Here is a 20547-nt window from a genome sequence, read left to right on the forward strand (position 1 = left end):
TGCACTTAAAAGCAAAGACTCCACAATTCCAAAGTAACCTTATTGAAAGTTTTGTCACAAAAAGAAAAATTTAGGTTATGAAGGGCACCTAAAGAAAAGCCTATTAGGTCACAGCTTTACAGACATCCCACCATCCACCTTCAAAGGAGAGCTCAATCTCTGAGAGATTTTCTAGGTAACTGCTAGGTGAAAGATTACTGAAGTTATTCAATACTGCCAGGTATAATTATTGTTTGTCCTGGTTGAAACCTGACAAGATATTTCAAAGGATTTAGCAAATTATAATCAGAAATTCAGCCAAACTGGAAGCTGATATTCCGAGCCTGATGAGAATTTTCTTTCCAGGCCTTCTTCCCAAAGTTAAAATAAAACTAAGCACCTAGAGGGAAAGAGCAAATTAGGGATGAAGTAGTTGGACAGGTAGATCAACGTATAAGGTCATTTAAGTTACAACCCCATTTCATCACAAAACTTGAAACGCAGGTCTGGACCCCGTTCACATCTACCCACTTCCTATATCTCCAAAAGCCTGTAACCTCTCTGGGAACTGTTATCTAGGCCACCACCACTTCCTAAGGCTGAAGAAAAAAAGAAGAAAAAGGAAAGAAAAACTGCCTAGAGTGTGCCTTTGCCCAAAATCTAGCATCTTGAGTGTCTTCTCCACAAATATTAATAGAAAAAGCTTCAAACAAAATTTGCATTCAATTATTCTTTTACAACTAGTGAGCTTTGCATGACTGTGCCTGATTCATGGCAGTGATTTTTAAACAATACTTGTGGAATCTCTGTGTATGTGTGTCTATAGATGTTATATATATGTGATATTTGTACCTCCAGATGGTATAATTTCTGAAAGAGCTCTATTTAATTGGCTTAAACACTTATGTAAATGTAATAGAAACTAACCCAATTGTCTTTCAAGTTAAAGTGAAATAAAACAATCTTTAGCAAGTAAAAGCTTATTTAAGTTTTTTGGTTTGATTAAAATAAACATGTTTTGGGAGTGATCAGCATTGGATATGATACAGACATGATATTTCATTTCAAAATTTGTCAGGAAAGAAAATAACTTAGAATAATAGCTGATTTTGCCTAATGCCTCATGAAGCTTTATAGGCAATCTAAATAATTATTAGGAACAAGTAAACTAAGTAGATATAAAAAATAAAAGTGGGGCTGGCCCCATGGCCAAGTGATTAAGTTCATGCACTCCATGGTGGCCTAGGGTTTGCCAGTTCAGATCCCGGGCATGGACCTACACAATGCTGTGGCAGCATCCCACATAAAATAGATGAAGACTGGCAACACACATTAGCTCAGGGCCTATCTCCCTAACCAATTAAAAAATGAAAAACCTTTCCCAGGAAGGAAATTATATCTTTAGCAGGAATCTGTGCAAAGTAAGTTCGATGATCAAACAGGTGACAGGATGTCCTTGAAGAAGTTTCAATGAGAACCAAGGCCCCAAACTGACAAATGTCCCACAGAACAGGAGCAGGTAGCATTTTTTTAAGCACCAACCATGTGCTTTACCCTGCTGTTGTCTTCAATTTCAGGTCCCGATGCCCAAGCTTTTTAGGATTTTGAAGACTCTATTTTCTGATTGAAAAATAGGGAGCCACATTTGAGAAAACACCCTTTAAATGTGGTGCTAGCTTGGGTTTCATCAGAAGTGAGTTTACAAATCCCTGCTAGCTATATCATAACCCTTAAGGCATTCACTTCAAGATCTGTCCACAAGAGCCATGAACTCCAGGTGCGCCTTAACTTTATTTGCTATGCAACTTGGTTTTGTGGAGTTGGCCCTATTAGGAGAAATCAGAGTGTAGACCTAGAATTAAGTTTTGTCCATAAACTCTCATACACTGCTGGTGGGAGTACAAACTGGTGCAGCCACTATGGAAAACAGTATGGAGATTCCTCAAAAAATGAAGAATACAAATACCATATGATCCAGCTATTCCACTGCTGGTATCTATCCAAAGAACAAGAAAACATGAATATGTAAAGATATATGCACCCTATGTTCACTGCAGCATTATTCACAATAGCCAAGACTTGGAAGCAACCTAGGTGCCCATCAAGGGAGGAATGGATAAAGAAGATGTAGTATATATATACACAACAGAATACTACTCAGCCGTAAAAAAGATGAAATCTTCCATTTGCAACAACACGGATGGACCTTGAGAGTATTACGCTAAACAAAGTGAGTCAGAGAGAGAAAGTCAGATACCATATGATCTCACTAATAAACAGAAGGTAAAAACAACAACAAACAAATACATAGAGACAGAGATTGGATTGGTGGTTACCAGAGGGGAAGCGGGGAGGCAGGAGGGTGAAAGGGGTGATTAAGCACATGAGTGTGGTGATAGATTGTTATTTGTCTTTGGGTGGTGAACATGATATAATCTACACAGAAATCGAAACATAATGATGTACACCTGAAATTTATATATTTATAAACCAATGTCACTGCAATAAAAAAAAATCTAATAAATCAGATTTTTAATAGCAAAAAAAAAAGTATTGTCCACAAAGCTACTTACACAAGTTACAGTTCGCTCTTTAGCCAGCCCTGGTGGTCTAGAGTTAAGATTCCCAGTCTCACCACCGTGGCCCGGGTTCATTTCCCGTCAGGGAACCACACCATCCATGTGTCTGGTGTCACACTCTGGTGGCTGCACACTGCTGTGATGCTGAAAGCTATGCCACCGGTATTTCAAATCCCAGCAGGGTCCCCCATGGTGCACAGATTTCAGCAGAGCTTCCAGACTAAGACAGACTAGGAGAGAGGAGCTGGACCCACTTTCAAAGGGGGCTAGGAGTCAGAATGAACTTAACAGTACTAACAGCACAACAGCAGGTCTTTCTTACCTGAAACAAATATTTGAGGATCCAAGCTGGGGCACACTTAGGAGAATTAGTGGGGGAACTCACAAACCAGGGAGCTGGATGTTAACAACGTTTATCCAGCGCTTGCTAGATGTGCCTTTTTAGAGATGCTCACACAGGTTCTTCTTTAGGCCTCATAATACCTCCATGAGCTGGTACTACTATAACCCCTATTTTTACAGAGGAGGAAACAGGCTTCAAACGCAATGGGATTGTAAAGAAATCAGTGAAACTGAATGCAACTGGTCGGAGTGCTGACGCCTATGATCACTCATCCTTGCCGGATTCAAGATGAATGAACACAGGCAAGGTGAGAGCCACGTGACCAGGACATACCAGAAAGAGAGAAAGGGCGCCACCTAGTGACCGTTCTGATCGGTGGTCAGAAGCAGTTGAATTTCTTTGTAATTATGCAGTATTTAAGATACAGAAGGAGATTAAAAAAATACAGCACTGATGAACCACCACGCAGCTTAAAAGTTTTAAATGTTTTCTTCACTTATTTTAAATAAATACGTGCACACAATAAAAATCAAAATGAACAAAGGATAGATATAGTGAAAAGGCAGCCTCTCTATCCCCTGGCTACCCTCCCCAGAAGCAAGCTGTTACCAATTTCTCATGCGCCCTTCCAGAGATATCTGTTTAAATAAATATTTCTTATACAAAATGGCAGCACACTGTGGCAGGCAGAGTAACGCCTCCTCCCCAAGAGGTCCCCGTCCCAATCCCGGAAACCTGTGACTACGTGACCTAACACGACAAGAGGGATTTTGCAGATGTCATTCAGGTTAAGGATTCTGAGATGGGGAGATTATCCTGGATTATCCAGGTGGGCCCAATGCCATTGTACTAATCCTCAAAACTGAGAGCCTTCCCAGGCTGTAGTCAGTCAGAAGGAGATGTAACTATGAAAGAGTGGTCAGAGATGCAACGTCCTGGGCTTTGAAGATGTAAGAGGCCAAGGAATGCAGGAAGCCCCTAGAAGCTGGAAAGGAAAAAAAGAATTCCCTCCTAGAACCTCCAGAAAGAAACGCAGCCTGGCTGACACCTTGAATTTAGCCCAGTAAGACCTGTGTCCGACTTCCTACCCACAGAACCGTAAGATAGGAAATTTGTGTGGTATTAAGCCACTAAGTTTGTGACAATTTGCTGCAGCAACAAGAGAAACCTAATATCCACACTATATGGTACTTTGTCTTTCTCATTTATTATATTTTGAAGCCTCTTCCCTTCCCTACGTTTACAGCTGCCTCCTTCTTTCTAATGGCTGCATAGCATCCCATCACATAGGTGTTTACCCACTCCACTTGAGAGGTGCTTAGGCTGAGTCTCCCACAAATGACTCATAGATAAGTCTGCAATGCACTACTTCCCAGTTTTCCTCACCTGATAGCACACACACATACGCTAGTGCTTACATAGCACCCTGAAGTGGACTGGAGGCACCGAGGCCAATTACATTGAGCTTTGACAAAAAAAGCTTGCTGTATTTTCTTTATATTATACAATTAAAAGAACAAAATATAAAGTACTAGGGAAGATATTAAATATTAAATTTGTGTAAAATTTCTAAAGTCTTTTCAATTTTTTAAGGGAGAAACTTGATTTTCCATTCGTTTTTTATTTTTAATATCAGGCTGTATGCTTGCAATAGAGTTGATTCTCATGATTCGCGGTCGTTATGTTCTATAAAGTCACTGCAAACATTGAATTCGTGAATGGTGAATTATTGCTTCTTGGGGTAGGTTTCTGCCAGCTTCTGGTCAGAACATTGTCACCTGAAATGCCATTTGCCAACATCCTTGCAAAACAAACCGGTTCCATTAACATCAAAAACCTGCTCTTCCTCATAACCCTTTCCCTGACAACACTCAGCAGCTCTTTTAAACTATTCCGCAGTTTCCGGATCTGGAGAAACTATCTACCACATTTTTCACACAGTATCGCCTTTTGAGGCATGAGAGCCAGCCAGTCCTGGCCAAAGAGACTGTCACAATTTTTCTGATCCTGGATAACACGACTATAAATTTCTTTGGCTTTCAGCCTCACAACGATGCTCTCGACTACACCTTTTTTTTAATCAGTGGACATGTTGTGAATCCACAAATTTAGCCACCTTTCCATCTTTTCTCAGCTTCATCACACACCCTAGCTGTTACTTTAGCGCTTTTCAGGGAAGCCTCACGTACAGATCATGAATTTCCTCTCCCTTTTTCTGATGTGCCATGTCATTGATTCATTAACATCGAGCTCACAGCCAGCAGCACTAAAACTCAAAGGGTAACAGAATATGCCACCCCAAAATATGCATGTAGGAGTGCAGGACACGCTACACCAAAATGTACCGTTTTGGTACATTGATTATTTAGGGCTGTCGGCACTGGGAAAACAAGAAATGCAGGAGGGCTTCCTCTGAACTCCCTTATCTGCCTGAAGACAGGTCCTCCTAAAGGAACTCGGCTGTTATACATCTCCTCCCCAGGCGTGTCATCAGCAGGGACGATGGACTCATCACAGGAGAGGAAACGAGAAGTCGGTACCACTCCCAGAGAAACTATCATATCTCCCATCTGTTCTTCTAAGGGTCCCTTCGTCTTTCCTGAAAATCCTTTCCTCTCCCTTAAGAGGCCTATAGCCTCCCTCCCCTTTCCCTATTAAAATGGGATTTAATCCTGAATGCTAAGCCACCTCAGCAGTTACTCATTTTTCCCTGAGTATCTCCCATGTGCACACGATGTAGACATGCCAATAAGCCTGCTTGTTTTTCTCTTGTTCATCTGTCTTTTATTACAGGCGTCTCAGCTAAGAACTCAGAAGCTTGGAGGGTGACAAATAGAAATGGCAAGCAATAGGATATATCGGACAATATGAGGAAGCCAGTTGGTGTAAACCTAATTCGGCCTCACTTTGTTTTTCCAAAAGGGCCTGACATGGCTGTTGAGCATGCATTGTACATCTGCTTTAAGTATTTGCTGTGTCCCACAGACAAGAACGAATGGCCTTAAGATAAAGGTGCAACTTCCCCCACTGGCAACTCCTTAAGGATAAGCATCTCTCCCTGGGCTAGGAACTGACTGCTCCACTCACCTGTGACCTCCCAGCTTGAGACACAGACCTGCCACCCTGCTGTGTGCACCGAGACAGCAGACCTACTAACTGCTGTGTCCATCAATCGCTGTGCTGACAGAGCAGTCTCAGGACTATTGTAAAAGGAACATTTCAATCATATGTGAAACATGCTCTTTGAGGGCATCTAACCACTCTGTACACCCACTTCTTTGGCGTCCTTCCTTCCTTGGAGAAGGAAGGCCCCAGGCTAAGCTACTCCTCACATTTTGGCTCAGAATAAACTCAACCCAATTTTCATTTATAGATTGGTTACGGATTATTTGTGCTGACAAGGGGAAATTGTTTTTCTCCCCCTACAAACTCAGGCCTGAAGGAAGCTTATCTAACACATCTGTTTTCTCCATAAGGCACATCACAGCCTTCTTGCACTTAGGGACACCAGACAGCACTTCAACACAATGCTCAAGCCATTTCAAACAGCAAAACCACCAACAAAAAGCATAAAAATGCAGAACACATGGCGCTAAATAAACCATGAAAAGGACACTTGTTTATAGTATGAGAGAAGAAATAAGGCACAGTGTCACTTTCTTTAATGATCTATAAATAAATTTATACATTTATATGTATTCACACAGTACAACCTCTATAATTTCTCTTTTTTAGCCCAATTTATTTTTTTTGTTTTGTTTTGTTTGGTGAGGAAGATTCACAGTGAGCTAACATCTGTTGCCCAGTCTTCCTCTTACTTTTCTTTTTTTTTTTTGCTTGAGAAAGATTTGCCCTGAGCTAACATCTGTGCCAATCTTCCTCTGCTTTGTATGTGGGATGCTGCCACAGCATGGCCGATGAGTGGAGTAGGTCTATGCCAGGACCTGAACCCATAAACCCCATGCCACCAAAGCAGAACACATGGAACTTTAACCACTTGGCCAGGGGGCAGGCCTCTACTTTTTAAAATTATTTCATTCAGGTCATAATGGTTTACAACATTGTGAAATTTCAGGTGTACATTATTATTTCTCAGTTTCTGTATAGACTGCACTGCGCTCACCCCCAATACAGTCTAATTTTTATCCCTCATCATATATATGTGCCCTTCAACTGTTTCACCCACCCCTCAACCCCCTTCCCCTCTGGGAACCACTAATCTGTTCTCTTTCCACGTGTTGTTCTCTGTCCATGTGTTGGTTTATCTTCCACATATGAGTGGAATCACGTAGTGTTTGTCTTTTTCTGTCTGGCTTCTTTTGTTTAGCATAATACCCTCAAGATCCATCCATGTTGATGCAAATGGGACAATTTTGCCCTTTTTTATGGCTGAGTAGCATTCCATTGTGTGTGTGTGTGTGTGTGTGTGTGTGTGTGTATAAAAAATAGTTTTCTGATGGGTTCTTTAGGTTTTCTATATATATAATCATGTCATCTGCAAACAGCAAGAGTTTGGATAGCTTTCAAATTTGGATACCTTTTATTTCTTTTTCTTGCCTTATTGCTCTGGGCAAAACCTCCAGTACTATATTGAATAGGAATGGCAAAGTAGGCCCTTGTCTTGTTCCTGTTCTCAGAGGGATGGCTTTCAGTTTTTCACCATTGCGTATGATGTTGGCTGTGGGTTTGTCATATATGGTCTTTATTATGTTGAGGAACTTTCCTTTTATACCCATTTTATTGAAAGTTTTTATCATAAATGGATGTTGGATCTTGTCAAACACGTTCTCTGCATCTATTGAGATGATCATGTGATTTTTATACTTCATTTTGTCAATGTCATTTATTACATTTATTTCTGGGTGTTGAACCATCCCTGCATCCCTGGTAGAAATCCCAATTGATCATGGTGTATGATTCTTTTAATGTATTGTTGTATCTGGTTTGCCAATATTTTATTGAGGATTTTTGTACCTATGTTCATTAGCAATATTGATCTGTAATTTTCCTTCTTTGTGTTGTGTTGTCCTTACCTGGTTTTGGAGTCAGGGTTAGGTTGACCTCACAGAATGAGTTAGGAAGCAATCTGTCTTCTTCAATTTTTTGGAATAGTTTGAGTAGGACAGGTATTACAGAGACTGTCACTTTTCTTTTGTTACCTCAGCTGGGAACCTGCGCATCTTCAGGTGACTCAAATTTTTGCCACACTGTGTATATCTGCAAATGAGTGGGAAAGCATTATGAGTATTGATTTGGGAGTTACAAATAAATTTTATTGAGGAGGCAAATTCACCAATAGAAATCCAACTGTATACGCAATACCTCATCAAAATGACTTTTTTTTTAATCACCCAGGGATAATGTTTACTAATCTTTGGGTCTATTTCCTTTCGGAAATTAAATTACATATATAATTCTCTTTTCAAATAGCATAATACTGCATATAACGTTTTAAATTTAATGTCAAAATTTGAGCATTTTCCCATGTTATAAATATTCTTATAAACATAGTGTTTTTTAAAAGATGATCTCTTCAAATGTTTTTAGAGTAACCATTGATCAGAAACTTCATTTTCACATATAGGCAGTAACAAACAGGAGACTTTTTCCCCATTTTCCAAAACTTGTCTGTTCTTGCCATTAAGCAGATTTCAGATAATCCAATCTCTTTATCTCATGATTCAAAGGAACCAACCTATTCTTTAAATCTAGTAGCTTTGGCTTTTATTCACAGATTAACGTTTTCTTGTGATATTGCAAAGGGATTTTAAATCCAACCAAACTTTTCCATTTCAAATCAGCACTCTCCAAAAGAAGTAGAATGTAAGCCACAAATGCAAGCACATGTAACTTTAAATTTTGTGGTAGTTACACGAAAGTGAAAAAAACTAGTGAAATTAGTTTTAACATATTTTATTTAACCCAACACAACCGAAATATCATCAATGCAACAGGTAATGAGTATGAAAAATATAAATGAGATAATTTATAACTTTTTGTACCAAGTCCTTGAAATTTTAACATGTATGGCACATTCCAGTTTAGACCAGTTATACTTCAAGTGTTTGATAACCACATGTGCTTGATGGCTACCATATCGAACAGCATAGTTGTATTTCAAAATAATGATGAAGCCTTTCCTCAAGCATGTGCAGATATTACTCTACTGAGTGTATAATTCTTCTTCACGATTCAGTTTATAAGACTGACTAGTGATTGCCAGTACACAATTTCTAAACTCTCTTTCAAAAGTCGAATTTTTGCTTTAAATACACAAAATTTTTAAATATTCATTTATATATATGTATACACACATATATAAAATACATTTTCACATGGTCCATGCAATATTCTTTAAGTTCAAGTGTTCAAATGCCAGTTAAAAGAAAAAAATAGGGGCCGGCCCCATGGTCAAGTGTTTAAGTTCACACTCTCGACTTCGGCGGCCCAGGGTTTCACCAGTTCAGTTCTTGGGTGTGGACATGCACCGCTCATCAGGCCATGCTGATGCGGTGTCCCATATAGCGAAACCAGAGGTACTCACAACTAGAATATACAACTAGGTACTGGGGGGGGGGGGGGGCTTTGGGGAGAAGAAAAAAAAGAAAAGATTGGCAACAGATGTTAGTGCAGATGCCAATCTTTAAAAAAAAAACCAACAGAGTTGACCTAATCTTTACTGCGTAATAAACAACTTTAAAATATTTTTGGACTAATTGTCAGTCTGGAGAGTCAGATGACTTCCCAGCTCGTACAAGCTGGCTAAGACTTGTCACGTGATCCCTGCCTCCTATTATTCATACCCTGGTGCAGCCTCCTGCCACATTGTATCAGAGCTGGCTTGAGTGACCAATAGACGTGGCAAAGTAATGGTATGTAACTTATGGAACTAGATCATCAAAGACACTTTGGCTTTAGTCTTCTTCACTATCTCCTGGATCACTTGCTCTGGAGGAAGCCAGCTGCCACATCTTGAGTCCACCCAAGCAGCTCATGGAGAGGTCACATGGCTAAGAACTGAGGTCTCCAACCAAGAGACATATGTGTCAACAGTGTTGGAAGGGATCCTCCAGCCCCAGTCAAGCCTTCAGATGAGTGCAGCCCCAGCTGACATCTTGACTGCAACCTCATGAGAGATCCTGAGCCAGAACTACCCAGCTAAGCCACTCCCAAGTTCCTGATCTGCAGAAACGGGGGGAAAATAAATGTTTCCTGTTTCAACCACTAAGTTTTGTAGCAATTTGTTATACAACCATATGTTACTAATACATTACTTTAATTTTTAAGTTTTAATTAAAATTAGTGATGGGGACGGGCCAGCTCAGTGGCATAGCAGTCAAGTTCGTGCACTCTGCTTTGGCAACCCGGGGTTTGCCGGTTCAGAACCCGGGTGCAGACCTAACACCATTTATCAAGCCATGCTTTGGCAGGTGTCCCACATGTAAAATAGAAGAAGACGGGCACAGATGTTAGCTTGGGGCCAACCTTCCTGGAAAAAAAAACTTAGTGATTGGGAACTATACCTATAAAATTCTATTTAGATATAAAGTACTTAAGGGATTCAAGACTTTTACAGCTTCAGAAATTTGGTATTTCAAAAAATATATTTTGCATCAGTCACTTCAAGAAGACTTTAAAATAAATTAATTTTTTAAACTAAGCATAGATGAGCAAAATAGAATATTAAAATGTTTTACTTAAATTCTGAAAAATTGACAAAATATTTAGGTATTATTTTGAAAAATTACTTTCTAAAGCCATAAAGTCTATAATGGCTTTACTGTATCAACTTTATTATGTTCAATTAATACTTTTGGAAAGAAATCCTTCTATGAACTAAATTATAAATTGTTAAAATTATATATCTTATAAATGAATAATTATATGTTGTGCATAATTATATATTAAAATATATAATAATTATATATATTAATAATTTTATATTCATTCTAAAATTCTATCAAGAATAGATTTGCTAAATGTGAACTTCAAAAGCCAATAAGATACTACAACATGAACCTTGAAACATGTTAAGCGAAACTAGTCAGTGACAAAAGACCACATATATTATGATTCCATTCATATGAAATGTCCAGAATAGGCAAATCTATAGATGGAAAATAGCTTAGTGGTTGCCTAGGGCAGGGGGCATGGGGGTAACTACTAACTGGTATGGTGTTTCTTTTTGAGATGATGAAAATATTCTAAATTTATTGTGACGGTTGCACAATTCTGTAAATATACTAAGAACCACTGAATTGTATGCTTTAAATGGGTGCATTGTTCAGTACTTGAATTAAATCTCAAAGCTTTTTAAAAAGGGAAAGGTCAAAGAACAAGAGTTGCTAAATAGCAGACGATACATATATCTCTTGACAGCGACACAATTCTTTCCCAAGGAACATAATGTCTCCCCAAAATGACTGCTAAAGAATCTTCTCTTCTGCAGACCCCTGATAATTAGGTGTACTCATCACCAGGTGAAACAGAAAGGAGCAGAAAGCAGGAGACAGCCATGAAAGAAAGTCAGTGTGGCTCCTGATTCCTGATGCTTTAAAGTCTGCTTTCAAAAGGGGTCCCCCAAGCTTGGCTCCACACTATACGGAGCCTGGGGATACAATGGAATGAGGTGCAGTGTGAGGGGCTGACAACCGCACCTGGCTCTGAGCAAGAACTCAGTCAAGATTAGCTCCCATTTATTTAAAGATCTAGGAAGGGAGAAAGGGACGGAGGGAAGAGAAAGTTAACAATCCAATTAAGTTTTCTTTAGAGACACCTAATGCCAGATAACAAAAAACAACAGTAAAGATATATATAATTTCTCATGATGATAGAAAAAGTACGAATATGAAGGCAAAATTACATCAAAAGAAAACTAAATGTTATACACGCAGGCAAGAATCCTTATTCGTGATAAACAAATCAGCATTAAGTCACTTATTAGACTAATTGAAACGAATCAACAGAAAAGTTAAAGAAAGATCCTGTAGGAGGCTGATTCATGTCCACGCAAAATTCATGTCCGCGCACAACTGCAGAACGTGGCCTGAAATGGAAATACGATCTTTACAATGTAATTAGTTAAGATGAGGTCATACTGGACGAGGGAGGGCCCTAAATCCAATGAATAGTGTCCTTGTAAGAAGAAGAGAGGACACACAGACACACAGGAGAGAAGGTGGCAGAGACTGAAGTGATGCAGCCACAAGCCAACGAACGCCAAGGATGGCCAGCGACCCCCGGAGGCTGGGAGAGCAAGGAAGGATTCTTTGATAGAGCCTTGAGAGGGAGCGTGGGCCTGTCGACACCTGGATATCAGACTTCCAGCCGCCAGAACTGTGAGAATAAGTTTCTAATGTTTTAAGTCCCCTAGTTTGTAGTACTTAGTATGACAGCCACAGGAAATGGATCCAGATGCCGTGAAGTGTAGCCACTAGACCACCAGAGGGCAGTGTCCACCATCAAATACCACATACGCATAAACTTGGGCCCAAAATGATTACTGAAGTTTACAGAGAAAGACACACAGTGTTCAGATATAATTTAAATACTTGTACCTTTTTAATGATGGTAAAAAAGTTATAATTTATCACTTTAAAAAATTTACAACCATTATCATCTTGCTGGATAATTTGTGACCTTTCTAGCAACTTGGCTGGGAGCTGATTTTAAAGAACATCCTTGTCCTACTGTCATTTCACACCCAGGGGAAGGTATCTGTAAGATGAATTCCTCCAACAGTTTCTCTTCCAGGAAGAGGTACATACTTTTAATTTCAACAGACAGGGCCTAATTCCTCTCCAAGGAGGCAATACTACATTACATTCTCACCAGAAATGTACAAGAATGGCTGTTTTTCCCCAGCTTTGGCAAAACTGCTCTAGAACAAGCAGTGATGTGGGTCTCAAGGACAAAGCTGAGGGCCCTTAGATCCACATTTCCTAGCTCAGGTGCTTCACCAGCCTGATGGGTATTAAAGATCCCCAGCCTTCCAGAAACACTTCTCTACTGACCATGCGTGTGGCCAACGCCCCTTTCAGGCACGGAACCCAGCTTTTCAGACAGCACACTTAAACAAATGTCCATACCACATTTTCAGGGAGAATGTCTTGCTCCAAGTCTGTGGCGTTTACAATAACTAGCACCCTTTTCCCTGAGTCTCCCTGAACACTGAGGCGAGAAACCAATTCTAGGGTACCATAGGGATAGCCACCATGTAGCCTCAAGAATAGCCCTCACACTCATGTATATATGGTCAACCAATAGACGACAAGAGAGCCAAGAATATTCAACAGAAAAAAGACAGTCTGTTCAATAAATGGTGCTGCGAAAATTGGATATTCACATGTAAAAAAAATGAAAGATTCCTATTTTACACCACTCGCAAAAATTAACTCAAAATGGATTAAAGACTTAAATATAAGACCTGAAACCATAAAACTCCTAGAATAGGGGCCAGCCCCGTGGCTGAGTGGTTAAGTTCGTGTTCTCTGCTGCGGCAGTCCAGGGTTTCGCCAGTTTGAATCCTGGGTGGGGACACGGCACCACTTGTCAGGCCATGCTGAGGCAGCGTCCCACATGCCACAACTAGAAGGACCCACAACTAAGAATGTACAACTATGTACTGGGGGCCTTTGGGGAGAAAAAAGGAAAAGATTTTAAAAATCTTTAAAAAAAAAAAAAAAAAAAACCCTAGAATAAAACATAGGAAAAAAGCTCTTTGACATGGGTCTTGGCAATGATTTTTTTGGATATGATACCTAAAGCAAAAGGAATAAAAAAAACCAAGTGGGACTACATCAAACCAAAAAGTTTCTGCACAGCTAGGAAACCATCAATAAAATGAAAAGACAACCAATAGAATGGGAAAAAAAATTTGCAAACCATATATCTGACATGGGGTTACTAGCCAAAATATATTAAGAACTCATACAACTCAAGAACAAAAAATCAAATAATCCAATTAAAAATGGGAAAAGGACCTGAATAGACATTTTTCCAAAGAAGATATACAAATAACCAACAGGTACACGAAAAGGTGCTTGACGTCACTAATCATCAGGGAAATGCAAATCAAAACCATGAGATATCACCTCACTTCTGTTAGAATGGCTGTCATCAAAAAGACAAGAGATTGCAAGAGTTGGCAAGCATGTGGAGGAAAGGGAACCCTTGTGCACTGTTGGTAGGAATGTAAATTGGTGCTGCCACTATGGAAAACAGTATGAGGGTATCACTAAAATTTAAAAATTGAAATCCCACTTCTGAGAATACATCTGAAGGAAACAAATGGATCATTGAATAAATTGAAGGAGAAACCAAAAAATATCTGCAGAGAAATGAAAACATACCATACCAACTCATAAGGGATGCAGCAAAAGCTGTATTAAGAGGGAAATTCATTGCAATAAAAGCTCACCTTAACAAACAAGAAAAATCCCAAATAAGCAATCTCAAACCACACCTAAGCGAATTAGATAAAGAAGAACAAAGTCCAAAGTCAGCAGAAGGAGAGAAATAATAAAAATCAGAGCAGAAATAAATGCAATTGAAACAAAAAAAGGCAGTATAAAGGATCAATGAAACAAAAAGATGGTTCTTTGAGAAGATAAACAAAATTGACAACCCTCTAGCCAGACTTACAAAGAAAAAAAGAGAAAGTTCAGGTAAATAAAATTAGAAATGAAAGAGGAGAAATAACAAGAGATACTACAGAAATAGAAAGGATTACAAGAGAATACTACAAAAAACTATATGCCAACAAAATGGACAGTCTAGAAGAAACGGATAAATCCTGAGACTCTTACAACCTCCCAAAGATGAATCAAGAAGAAATAGAGAATCTGAATACAACAATCACAAGTAAAGAGATTGAAACAGTGATCAAAAGCATCCCTTAAAATAAAAGCCCAGGACCAGACGGCTTCCCTGGAGAATTTTACAAAACTTTCACAGAGGATTTAATACCTATCCTTATCAAGCTATTCCAAAAAATTTGGGAAGATGGTATGCTTCCTAACACATACTATGAGGCCAACATCACTCTGATACTAGAGCCTGAGAAGGACAACAGAAAAAAGGAAAACCACAGGCCAATATCACTGATGAACATAGATGCAAAAATCATCAACAAAATATTGGCAAACCGAATACAGTATTTCATTGAAAAGATCATACATCATGACCAAGTGAGATTTATACCAGGGACTTAGGGAGGGTTCAACATCCACAAATCAACGTGATAAACCACATTAACAAAATGAGGGCTAAAAACCACATGACCATCTCAATAGATGCAGAGAAAACATTTGGCAAGATCCAACAGCCATTTGTGATAAAAAAAGAAACTCTTAACAAAATGGGAATAGAAGGAAATTATCTCAACATAATAAAGGCCATATATGACAAACCCACAGCCAATATCATACTCAATGGGGAAAAACTGAACACCATCCCTCTGAGAACAGGAACAAGACAAGGATGCCCACTATCACCACCCATATTCAACATAGTACTGGAGGTTTTGGCCAGAGCAATTAGGCAAAAGGAAGGCATAAAAGGAATCCAAATAGGGAATTAAGAAGTGAAACTCTTGCTGTTTGCAGACAACATGATCTTATATAGAGAAATATTAGAAATAATTAACAACTACTGTAAAGTTGCAGGGTACAAAATCAACTGACAAAAATCAGTTGCATTTCTGTACTCTAATAACAAACTTACAGAAAGAGAACTCAAGAATATACTTCCATTTACAATCGCAACAAAAATAAATAAAGTACCTAGGAATAAATTTAACTAAGGAGGTGAAGGACTTATACAATGAAAACTGTAAGACATTGTTGAAAGAAATAGAGGATGACATAAAGACATGGAAAGACATTCCATGCACATGGATTGGAAGAATAAACACAGTTACAATGGCCATACTACCCAAAGCAATCTACAGATTCAACGCAATCCCAATCAGAATCCTAATGACATTCTTCACGGAAATAGAACAAACAATCCTAAAATTCACATGGGGCAACCAAAGACCCCAAAATGCTAAAGCAATACTGAGAAAAAAGAACAAAGCTGGAGGCACCACAATCCCTGACTTCAAAACGTACTACAAAGTCATAGTGATCAAAACAGCATGGTACTGGTACAATAACAGGCACACAGGTCAATGGAACAGAACTGAAAGCCCAGAAATAAAACTGCACATCTACAGACAGCTACTCTTTGACAAAAGTGCCAAGAATATACAATGGAGAAAAGGTTGTCTCTTCAATAAATGGTGTTGGGAAAACTGAACAGCCACACGCAAAAGAATGAAAGTAGACCATTATCTCACGCCATGCACAAAAATCAACTCAAAATGGATCAAAGACTTGAAGATAAGTCCTGAAACCATAAAAGTCCTGGAAGATAATATAGGTAGTACATGCTTTGACATCAAACTTAAAAGGATCTTTTCAAATACCATGTCTTAGACAAGGGAAACAAAAGAAAAAATAAATGTGAGACTTCATCGGGCTAAAGAGCTTCTGCAAGGCAAAAGAAACTAGGATCAAAACAAAAAGACACCCCACCAATTGGGAGAAAATATTTGCAAATCATATATCCAATAAGAAGTTAATCTCCATAATATATAAGGAACTCACATAACTGCACAACAAAAAAACAAACAGCCCGATCAAAAAATGGGCAGAGGATATGAACAGACATTTTTCCAAAGAAGATATACAGATGGCCAATAAACACAAGAAAAGATGTTCAGCATCACTAATCATCAGAGAAATGCAAATCAAAACTACAGTAAGATACCACCTTACGCCTATTAAAATGGCTAAAATCACCAAGACTAAAAATAACAAATGTGGGAGAGGGTGTGGAGAAAAGGGAGCCCTCATACACTGCTGTTGGGAATGCAAACTGGTGCAGCCACTATGGAAACTATCATGGAGACTCCTCAAAAAACTAAAAATAGAACTACCATATGACCAAGCTATCCCACTACTGGGATCTACTCAAACAACTTGAAATCAACAATCCAAAGTAGCATATGCACCCCTATGTTCCCTGCAGCACTATTCACAATAGCCAAGACATGGAAACAATCCAAGTGCCTATCAACTGATGATTGGATAAAGAGGATGTGGTATATATATATATACAATGGAATACTACTCAGCCACAAAAAAAGACAAAATCATCCCATTTGCAACAACATGGATGGACCTGGAGGGAATTATGCTAAGAGAAATAAGCCAGTCTGAGAAAGACAAACACCATATGATTTCACTCATATGTGGAATATAAACAAACACACGGACAAAGAAAACAGTTCAGGGGTGACTAAGGGAAGGAGGTTGGGGACGAGCACAGGGGGTGATGGGGAGCACTTATGTGGTGACTCACAAGAAATAATGTACAACTGAAATTTCACAATGATGTAAACTATTATGAACTCAATTAAAAAAATTTTAATTTAAAAAAAGAAGCAAATTCTGCTATATACTACAACATGGATGAACCTCAATTGAGGACATTATGCTGAGTGAAATAAGCTAGTCATAAAAAGACAATTACTGCATGATTCCACTTAGATGAGGTATCCAAAGTGGTCAAATTCATAGAAACAAAGTACAATGTGGTTACCAGGGGCAAGGGTATGGGAATGAGGCGTTATTGTTCAAGGAGTATACAGTTTCAGGCTTGCAAGATGAAAAAAACCTAGACATCTATTACACAATAATACCCACATAGTTAACACTGCTGTAGTGCACACTGAAAAATGGTTAAGATGGTGTATTTTATGTTATGTGTTCCTTACCATAATAAAAAAAAAAAAAAGTATAGTAAGAAAGAATAGCCATCTCACACTTGCTTGTCCCACCTCCTGCCTGCCTGGCCAAGCCCTCCTGGGACCTTGGCTGACCCCATCCTCAGCATCCAGGAGAGCGCCATAGGAGCGGAAGGTGGGCCTGCAGCAAAGTGAGGCGAGACGTCCGGGATCTGCCTTCTCCCCAACACCTTCCATGGCACTCACGTGGCACCACGGTTCTGATCCTAAACCACTTCCTTGTCCACCCCTGGGCAGGACAGGGGTTGAAGAATGGAGGATGGAGAAGAGCAGGAGGGCAGTTACCAAGCTGTCTGTTGACTTCTTCATTTGACTCAGGAACCTGACCTGAATCTTGCTTCTAGAAAGACAATGGGCCCCATTCCTGCCCGGGCCTGCCTTCAGCAACCCAAAGGTTCTGAGAAGCTGACGGGAGTCAACAGTGCTTCCTTTAAGGTGAGGCTGGAGACAGGTTCTCCTTGTCTCCCATCTCTGCCTACATTATCTGCCTCTAGCAAAGAAATGTGGCCAGAGTCATGATCGTGCCTAGCACTGCTCCTGTTTTCCAGGAGGACCTCAAAAATAGCTGTAAGCAAATGAATGTGCTGGTTTTAGATGTCTGTCCATCTCCCCTTGCTGGAGAATTTAATAACAGCAGACATTTACATCAGGTTCCCATGTGCTCTAAGCACCTTTACAATATTAACTCATTTAATCCTTATAGCAATCATAAGAGCTGGGCACTATAATTCTTCCCACCTTACAAATGAGCAAACTGAGGCACGGAGCAATTGTAAACCTTGCCCAAGACCACACAGCCCGTAAGCAGCAGAGCTGGGAGCAGCTCCACGGGGGCAGGGAGCTTCTCCCCCCGACTGTTCACTCCTAACCAGGCCTGGTACCTAACAGGTGCTCAAGTATTTCCTGGAGGGATGTGGATGGATGCACGCCGTGCACATCCAGCGCCCTAGATGATGACAGTCCTTTGAAGGAAAAGAACCCTGAACACACCATGTTGCTGGTAAACTCTTTGTTACCCTAATGACTTAGGAAATACGAAGGGACAGTGAGTGCAAAGCCAGTTCAACAGGAATCACAGCTGTAAAAGACCACCAGAACCCATATCTCTTCTGAACAGGTACCCATGGCTGTTTAGATGGTGGGAATGTGGGTGAGTGACAGGAGCTTGCTCATCACTTCTGCTTTCAGGAAAGACACATCTACCAACCAGGTCAGGTTTTTCACGAGACAGAGATATCGAGTGGCTTTTTCCCTTTAATTTGTTCTTTCTCTACCCTCTGGAATGTATCAAAGTTTTCTTCCCTAAACCAGTCCTTTTCCTAAAAGATTTGTTCAGCATTCAAATGCTGTGTGATATGCTGTACTGGACAGAAATGAAGGGTGTTTTCCCCCCATCCTGCAGGTGAGGTGGGAATCCTCCGTGATAACTGCTAGTTTCTGATTGCTGCTGTAACAAATTACCATCAACGTGGGGGCTTAACAAAAACGTATAATCTTACAGTTCTGGAGGTCAGAAGTCCTAAAGTCAAGGTGTCAACAGAGTTGTGTTCCTTCTGTAGGCTCTAGGGGAGGGCCCATTTCCATGCCTTTTCTAGCTTCTGGAAGCCACCTGCATTCCTTGGCTCCTGGTCCCTTCCTCCATCTGCAAAGCCGGCAGTGTAGCATCTTCAAATCTCTCTCTCTCTCCTCTGCTTTTGTCTTACATCCCCTTCTGTGACTCTGATCTTCCTGTTCCCCGGTAATAAGGAAACTGGTGATTACCTTGGGCACACCACAATGATCCAGAGCAATCTACTCATCTCAGATTCTCAATTTAATCACATCTGCAAAGTCCCTTCTGCCATGCAAAGTATCACTCACAGGTTCTGGGGATCAGGATGTGGAAATGTGAGGGAGGGAGGGGCATTATTCTGTCTACACAAAACCTCTGTCATTGCCAAACTCTTTCTCCTCTCTTTCAAAAACCCCAGCTCTTTTGAAGATTGTGTCATTCTTAATCAATTCACCCTCCTCGTTACTATAACCCAGTGGCTCCCTATTTGCTGCATTTGGAATCACTAGGAGAGCTTTTAAAACTCCCAATGCCTGGGTCACACCCCAGACCAATTAAATCGCAATGTCTGGGGATGGGAGCCAGGCATCAGTGCTTTTTTTTTTTTTTTAGATCCCCAGGGGATTCTAACGTGAAAATTTGGGGAGCCACTGCTATGAGTGAGATGTCCCCCAAACCACCCCTCACACCCCTTCATTGATTGATGTGAGAAGGACCTGCTACACAATTTTCAGGGCCCAGCGTGAGGACCCTTGTCAAAAAATCAAGAATTTCAGGACAGTCACAGCAGAGGATGCACACCTGGAGGCCAGCGCACGGCTCTGGGATCTTCTGCTCTCCATTCCTATCCTCATCTCTGATGAGGTCAGGAGTCATGTGCAGGATCCGTCCAGTATTTTGGCTTCCCAGTCCTTTGACCTCCTTCACACCAGCAAGATTTTCCTACCCACTTCATGTGGTTCATACACACAGCCTCTCAGATCTTGACCTCAAAACATGCCACACTCACCCCCAGGACCTGGCTTTCCCTCGTGGGTGCCCTGCCTTCAGAGACCTCCATTCCAACAACTCTACTGTTTTTCCCTCATTCAAAATCTCCACCTTCCTTGTATCCTTTCTTCCATCCTTAGAGGCCATAGCCCTACACTATAATCCCTTCCTTGCAAACACCCTTCACTCTGCTGCGTGAGCCTGGCAAAACACCAACCCTCAAACTTCACTAAGTAATATTTCACTAGTACAT

General features: G+C 40.1%; 1 protein-coding gene across 5 annotated transcripts in view; it reads right to left on the reverse strand.

The window, feature by feature from the left end:
- Positions 1-20547, reverse strand: part of SETD4 (SET domain containing 4) — a 286649-nt gene that overhangs the window by 252280 nt on the left and 13822 nt on the right. For all 5 annotated transcript variants that reach the window (XM_070252177.1, XM_070252175.1, XM_070252162.1 and 2 more), the window contains exon 2: positions 7935-8118. The gene's annotated coding sequence lies outside the window, so the exon portion shown is untranslated. The remainder of the gene's footprint in view (positions 1-7934; positions 8119-20547) is intronic.

The sequence above is a fragment of the Equus caballus genome, chromosome 26, assembly GCF_041296265.1.
Source record: "Equus caballus isolate H_3958 breed thoroughbred chromosome 26, TB-T2T, whole genome shotgun sequence".
In the NCBI taxonomy this organism is placed as follows: domain Eukaryota; kingdom Metazoa; phylum Chordata; class Mammalia; order Perissodactyla; family Equidae; genus Equus; species Equus caballus.